Source organism: Triticum dicoccoides, chromosome 6A, assembly GCF_002162155.2.
Source record: "Triticum dicoccoides isolate Atlit2015 ecotype Zavitan chromosome 6A, WEW_v2.0, whole genome shotgun sequence".
In the NCBI taxonomy this organism is placed as follows: domain Eukaryota; kingdom Viridiplantae; phylum Streptophyta; class Magnoliopsida; order Poales; family Poaceae; genus Triticum; species Triticum dicoccoides.
This window is the reverse complement of record NC_041390.1, coordinates 99,043,325-99,051,063: the sequence shown is the minus strand read 5'-3', so window position 1 is coordinate 99,051,063 and position 7,739 is coordinate 99,043,325. Positions and strand designations below refer to the sequence as shown.

The 7,739-nt window shown below is 48.8% G+C and overlaps 1 pseudogene; it reads right to left on the bottom strand.

The window, feature by feature from the left end:
- The window catches only part of LOC119315216, an 86,825-nt pseudogene extending 81,057 nt beyond the window's left edge, over window positions 1-5,768 (bottom strand).
- Window positions 5,769-7,739: the final 1,971 nt, after the last annotated feature.

Sequence of the window (7,739 nt, the reverse complement as noted above, 5' to 3'; positions counted from 1 at the left end):
CGCGCACTCGCCCTGACCAGCGTGCTTCCGCCCGCGCCGGCCTCATCTTGCCCTGGACGGCGTCGCCCTCCGCCCTCCTTGGCCCCGCCGACGCCCGCGCCCAACTCTCCCTCGCCGCCTGGGCGGGCTACACCGCACCCGCCGTCGCGCCCTGGCGCCCTGCTGCTCCCCCCCCTCGGCGATTCCCCTCCGGTGGCCGCCCGGCCATGCCCCGGTCCTCCTCGCCGCCGATTTGGGGCGAGCGCCCAGTCGGGCGTCGCAGCGCCCGACCCGCAAGCCCCCCCGGGCCACTGACCACAGGGCCCCGCCCCATAGCGTTTTTAGAAAAAAAAGAATTAAAAAAATATATTAAATGAATAAATAAATAATAATTAAAAAATTAAAATGTTAATCAATTAATTAATTAAGTAATTAATTAAGTTAATTAATCCTGATTAGATTAACCTAATCACTAATTAAATTAACTAATCTGTAATTAAACTAAACAGAGAATGACAGGTGGGTCCCACTGGACCCACATGTCAGGTTGACCAAGTCAACTCTGTTGACTGCTGACGTCAGGATGACATCATGCTGATGTCATAAATCCATTTTCGAAATAAATTAAATAATTAATTAAATTTCAGAAATTAATAAAATCTATAGAAAATCATATCTTTTAATCCGTAACTCGGATTAAAATATTTTCAACATGAAAGTTGCTCAGAACGACGGGACGAATCCGGATACGCAGTCCGTTCGTCCGCCACACACCCCTAACCTATCGAACCCGCAACTTTCCCCCTCCGGCTCCTCTGCCCGAAAACACGAAACACCGGGGATATTTTCCCGAATGTTTCCCCCCTTAACCGGTACCACCTCATACCACGCTAGGGCACGCCTAGCATCGTTACTTGTCTTGTCATGCATCGATATGCATCTGTTTACATGGTATTCATTGTTTCTTCCCCCCTCTTCTCTCCGGTAGACTACGAGACCGACGCTGCTGCTACCCAGTTCGACTACGGAGTTGATGACCCCTCTCTCTTGCCAGAGCAACCAGGCAAGCCCCCCCCCTTGATCACCAGATATCACCTATTCTACTCTATACTGCTTGCATTAGAGTAGTGTAGCATGTTACTGCCTTCTGTTATACCTATCCTGATGCATAGCCTGTCCTTGTTACTACTGTTGATACCTTTACCTTCAATCCTATATGCTTAGTATAGGGTGCTAGTATTTTTCATCTGTGGCCCTACATTCTTGTCCGTCTGCTGTGCTATACTATTGGGCCGAGATCACTCGGGAGGTGATCTCGGGTATATACTATATACTTATACATGATACATGTGGAGACTAAAGTCGAGTCGGCTGGTGGAGCACCCGCGAGTGGATCTTTGTGGCGGAGCGTCAGGGCAGGTTGAGACCGCCTAGGAGAGAGGCGGGCCTGGCCCTGTTCGGTGTTCGCGGATACTTAACACGCTTAACGAGATCTTGGTATTTGATCTGAGTTGGTTACGAGCCTATACGCACTAACCATCTACGCGGGAGTAGTTATGGGTATCCCGGCGTCGTGGTATCAGCCGAAGCACTTCGTGACGTCAGCGACTGAGTGGCGCGCGCCGGATTGGACTGGAACGCCACTAGGCTAGGTCTGCTTCCGGCCGCGTACGCAACGTGCAGGTGTGCTCAGGGCGATGGGCCCAGACCCCTGCGCGCTTAGGTTTAGACCGGCGTGCTGGCCTCTCCGTTGAGCCTAGGTGGGGTTGCGACGTGTTGATCTTCCGCGGCCGGGCATGACCCAGGAAAGTGTGTCCAGCCAAATGGGATCAAGCGTGCTGGGTAAGTTGGTGCACCCCTGCAGGGAAGTTAATCTATTCGAATAGCCGTGATCTTCGGTAACAGGACGACTTGGAGTTGTACCTTGACCTTATGACAACTAGAATCGGATACTTAATAAAACACACCCTTCCAAGTTCCACAGACATCCCGGTGATCGCTTTTCCACAGGGCGACGAGGGTAGGATCGCCGGGTAGGATTATGCTATGCGATGCGACTGGAGATGCTACTTGGAGATGCTACTTGGAGATGCTACTTGGAGGACTTCAATCTACTCTCTTCTACATGCTGCAAGACGGAGGCTGCCAGAAGCGTAGTCTTCGACAGGATTAGCTATCCCCCTTTTATTCTGGCATTCTGCAGTTTAGTCCACCGATATGGCCCTTTACACATATACCCATGCATATGTAGTGTAGCTCCTTGCTTGCGAGTACTTTGGATGAGTACTCACGGTTGCTTTTCTCCCTCTTTTCCCCTTTCCCTTCTACCTGGTTGTCGCAACCAGATGCTGGAGTCCAGGAGCCAGACGCCACCGTCGACGATGATTCCTACTACACTGGAGGTGCCTACTTCTATGTGCAGGCCGCTGCCGACGACCAAGAGTAGTTAGGAGGATCCCAGGCAGGAGGCATGCGCCTCTTTCGATCTGTATCCCAGTTTGTGCTAGCCATCTTATGGCAACTTGTTTAACTTATGTCTGTACCCAGATATTGCTGCTTCCGCTGACTCGTCTATGATCGAGCACTTGTATTCGAGCCCTCGAGGCCCCTGGCTTGTATTTTGATGCTTGTATGACTTCTTTATGTTTTAGAGTTGTGTTGTGATATCTTCCCGTGAGTCCCTGATCTTGATCGTACACATTTGCGTGCATGATTAGTGTACGATTGAATCGGGGGCGTCACAGTAGTGTAGCATGTTACTGCTTTCCGTTAATCCTATTCTGATGCATAGCCTGTCATTGTTGCTACAGCTGTTGATACCTTACCTGCAACCCTAAATGCTTAGTATAGGATGCTAGTTTATCATCAGTGGCCCTACATTCTTGTCAGTCTGCCATGCTATACTATCGTGCCGTGATCACGTCGAGTGTTGATCATGGGTATATACTATACATATTGCACATGATACATGTTCTGACTAAAGTCGGGTCGACTCGTTGAGTACCCATGGTTGATTCATGAATTGGGGGCTGAAAGGACATACTTTCTCGATGGCCCTCTGTGTGGATCTTTGTGGCGGAGCGACAGGGCAGGTTGAGACCACCCAAGTGAGAGGTGAGCCTGGCCATGGTCGGCGTTCGCGGTTACTTCAAGATAACACGCTTAACGAGATCTTGGTATTTGATCTGATTCTGGCCATTGGCCTATACGCACCAACCAACTACGCGGGAACAGTTATGGGCACTCGACGTCGTGGTATCAGCCGAAGCCTTCGTGACGTCAGCGACTGAGCGGCGCGCGCCGGGTTGGACCGCGTAACGCAACTTCCTTTGTAATGGAGGTTGCTAGGTCTGCTCACCGGCCGCGTACGCAACGCGCAGGTGTGCAATGGGCGACGGGCCCAGACCCCTGCGCCATAGATTTTAGACCGGCGTGCTGACCTCTCTGTTGTGCCTAGATGGGGCTACGATGTGTTAATCTTCTGAGGTCGGGCATGACCCAGGAAAGTGTGTCCGACCAAAGAGGATCGAGCGTGTTGGTAAATGTGGTGCACCCCTACAGGGAAGTTGATCTATTCGAATAGTCGTGTCCCTCGGTAAAAGGACGACCGGAGTTGTACCTTGACCTTATGACAACTAGAACCAGATACTTAATAAAAACACACCCTTCCATGTGCCAGATACAACCCGGTGATCGCTCTCTAATAGGAAGACGAGGAGAGGATTGCCGGGTAGGATTATGCTCTGCAATGATACTTGGTTAACTTACCGTCTACTCTCTTCTACTGCTTCAAGATGGAGGCTGTCAGAAGTGTAGTCTTCGATAGGACTAGCTATCCCCCTCTTATTCCGGCATTCTGCAGTTCAGTCCACATATGCTACCCCTTTCCCATTTGATACCAATGCATACATATGTACTGTAGATCCTTGCTTGCGAGTACTTTGGATGAGTACTCACGGTTGCTTTGCTCCCCCTTTTTCCCCTTTCTATACCCGGTTGTTGTGACCAGACGTTGGAGTCCAAGAGCCAGACGCCACCGTCGATGACGACTCCTACTACTCTGGAGGTGCCTACTACTACGTGCAGGCCGTTGACGACGACCAGGAGTAGTTTAGGAGGATCCCAGGCAGGAGGCCCACGCCTCTTTCGATCTATATCCCAGTTTGTCCTAGCCTTCTTAAGGCAAACTTGTTTAACTTATGTCTGTACTCAGATATTGTTGCTTCCGCTGACTCTTGTGTATTCGAGCTCTTGTATTCGAGCCCTCGAGGCCCCTGGCTTGTAATATAAAGCCTGTATTATTTTAATTTGTGTCTAGAGCTGTGTTGTGATATCCTTCCGTGAGTCCCTGATCTTGATCGTACACGTTTGCGTGTATGATTAGTGTACGGTCAAATCGAGGGCGTCACAAAAATTGTTGCACCGACCTTGCCAGGCCTCTCTACCATCAAATCCACCATGACGCCAGACAGATTCTTCCTCCTGCGCGAGTCCATCTCCAAACACGCCCGTCGCCGAACCTCCGCGGTGCCATGCCGCCAGGATCCGCCGTCGGCCTCACGGTAAATGTAACACCACTCCTCCTCTTGTCCCCTCCAGCCAGCGCGTGCTCCAAAACGATGCCCTGGGAGGGACAACGGCATCGAGGTGCCATCATCGTCCGATCCAGTAGACCCAGATCTAGGGTTCCCCCCGGAGCTCACACCTCGCCGCTGCTGGATCCACGCGGCGCCCACCACCCATAGCATCTCTCGGCCGACCATCTGAGCCTCCCAAGACGGCGCCTCCATGGAGGTTACGATGCGCAGGGCGCCGCCGCCGCCCAATCCAGACTTAATTTTGGACTTTCGTCCGGGAGGGATTTGGATGTGGATAGGAGGGACCTCGGCTTCGCCTCCAGGAAGGGTAACGGCGTCGAGGGACGCCGCCGATGCTGGGCCGGACCAGCCGGCCAAAGTTTCCTCCGGTCCCCAACCTATACCACCAAACCTCCGACTATTCCGGATCTGACAGCGAGATGAACCGAGACGAGCAGAGATGCAAGTGCCATGGGGCTCAACCCACCAGGAAGGAGGATCAAGAAGGACAACCATCTTAGATCTCTAGGCGCCGGATCCAATGGTCTGACGAGGCCAGCGGCGTAGACCACCACCCTGCACCGGCCGACAACATCCAAGCGCTAGATCCAGATGGATCCAGCCTGGACATGGCGGTGCCCGCGACCACCTGATCTGAAGACCACGCAGCGACCAACTCGCCGTGGAGTCGCATCCAAGCCGCAGTTGCCGCGCCGCGCGCCGGCGCCGCAACACGCCGCCGCCAAGATGCTCGCCCGTCGTGCCGCCAGACCCCGCGCTAGCCCGACACCTCTTCGCGATTTGGTCGTCCGGTGCTGCCAAGACGCTCCAAGGGGGAGAGATGCCCCGCCGCCGCCCAGCCGGCCAAGCTTTGCCCGGCGGCGCTGCGGACGGCGGCATGGAGAGGTGGAGGCGGAGGAGGGCCGAGAGGATGGCGGCTAGGGTTCCCCCTGGATCGCCCGCGAGGGCGACACGAGGGGGACGAGGGGGGGTGAGGAGCACGTTCTTTTGGGGTGCACAAATCTTGATGCCCATCTGACTCTGAGAAATAAGCAGCTGATGACCTTGGCTCAATGTTATATCTCTTGCAGAATGGTAGCCAATGCTTTGCAAATAAGGAGGCTTCCCACATAGCGTAGAAAGTGAGGACTGAGCCTCCGTCATCAGAAAGGTACACACTTAATTTTTTTTCACTGGGTAATTGTATGCCATGACCGATAGGATGGTGGAGATGACGAGATTTGGTGGCTCTGAAAGTGGGTCTGCAGTGCATACAAAGATGTCCACACCAGGTAGCCTGTCACCGTACCTTCTCCAAATCCAAATGACAATTGTAACTGTGTTAATGCCAAGCATGGCGTATCTTTCAATCTTAGTGTACATGTCAAAAACAATACAAGAGTTCTTTGCGGTGGAGTCAGCCCACCGGGTTCAAAGTCCTATACTTGACATAGATGTCCACATTTTTTTTTGAATTTGTTTCAGACTTCTCCGTGGTCTTTGATTAGTGAGAGACGACGGTCTCATCGACTAGAAGGTTATGCCTGTGGTGACTTTGTCAATTTTAAGATTTATCAGTTTAATCTCTCAGAGATACTCTAGGGATAGGATGTGCATGTATGTCTTTATAGGGATGAGTGTGTATAAATGTGACCGTTGATATCCCATAGTTTTGAATTTGCACATAGTTTTGATTTTTTTTTCCAGTGATGAAGCATTGATATCCCATTTCGCATGAGAATTATCAAGCACACTTGCTACATTAACACGAAAGTCTAAAAAATCAGTTTTATTATTATTCATTCTGAATTTAATGTTTATTCGAGAGCATATGCTTCCTAGAGCCAAAAAGGCCCCATGCGTATAATATCGTGCTATGTCTCTTAGTTGGACTAACTTTGAGTTAAAAAGGAGTAAACAAGGGAAGTCGTTTTATCCGTGCCTTTAGAGTTGTTTAGACGCAAGAGACAGGGAGGGGATTTGTGGTACGCAAGTGCGGGGGCACGACCACATTTTTCTTTTGGCTTTCGATTTTTAATTTTTATATATTTTTAATCAAAAGTCTAAATTAAGTTTTGTTCGTATATTCGTGTACCTCGTGACAAGGGGGCAAGGGCTTTCAGATAAGATCCGTTTTGAGTAAGTTTTAGTGAGTTTTTAAAACTTCATTAGGTTCAACTATTGAAACCCGACACAAGCGAGTGACAAAATCTCAAGTTTCAGAAAATAAAACTTAAAATTTGGAGTGCCCTCATGCAAAATCCAACGACTTTGCGGACCGCGAGGTAATTGTGTGGTCGGGCGAGTTTCTGCGTGAGACAAATCAACCATACATCCTGTTAGCTTTGATTTCAGTCAGTAAACAAGGGATATTTGAATTTTCTTAAGCCATCGAATGCAATCTCTTAGCTTTGAGGTGACAACAACGAATTTTTTGTTGAAAGCCGCCGGCTTGGGTGTATATCGTACGTCGCTATCTTAAGGTCTTAGATAGGGACATACAGCATAACGTAAAATCAGGTAACCTTGATACTTCCTCCGTTTTTTTTACTCTGCTTATAAGCTTTGTTTGAAGTTAAACAATGCAAAGTTTGACCTAATTTATATTAAAAATATCAACATCTAGAATATGAAAACTATATGGTATGAAAACTTATGTCATGATGCATCTAATGATACTGATTTTGTAATATGAATGTTGATATTTTTTTACTACAAAGTTGGTCAAACTTTGTAAAATGTGCCTTCATAGAATTTTATATGCAGACCAAAAAGAAATGAAGGAGTACAGACTGAAATATAAATTGTGCAATGTGTTCAGTGTTGATTTTTTAACCTAGTGGGTGGTGTGCGTCATATAGTTGCACGGCCGACTTGTTAATGCATTTTTTTTGCTTTAAAAAGCTTTTCTTTTGAATAACAAGGTAAATAGGCATCACCAGCAGCTCAATCATTTTCACAACCTTAGTCATAACCAAAGTTTTCGTCACGCTTAAAGCTGTTTTGTCGTGTATATATGAAAGAACAACATAGATTTACAATTTTGAAATAACCATATGCCATAGTATGCCATCTTGTAGCGTACTAGTAATTGGCTAGCTATATATTTTATATTTTCTATTAAGTCTCATCTAGCTGGATTTTCTTTACAATCTGAGTCCATTTTATATTTTCTATTAAGTC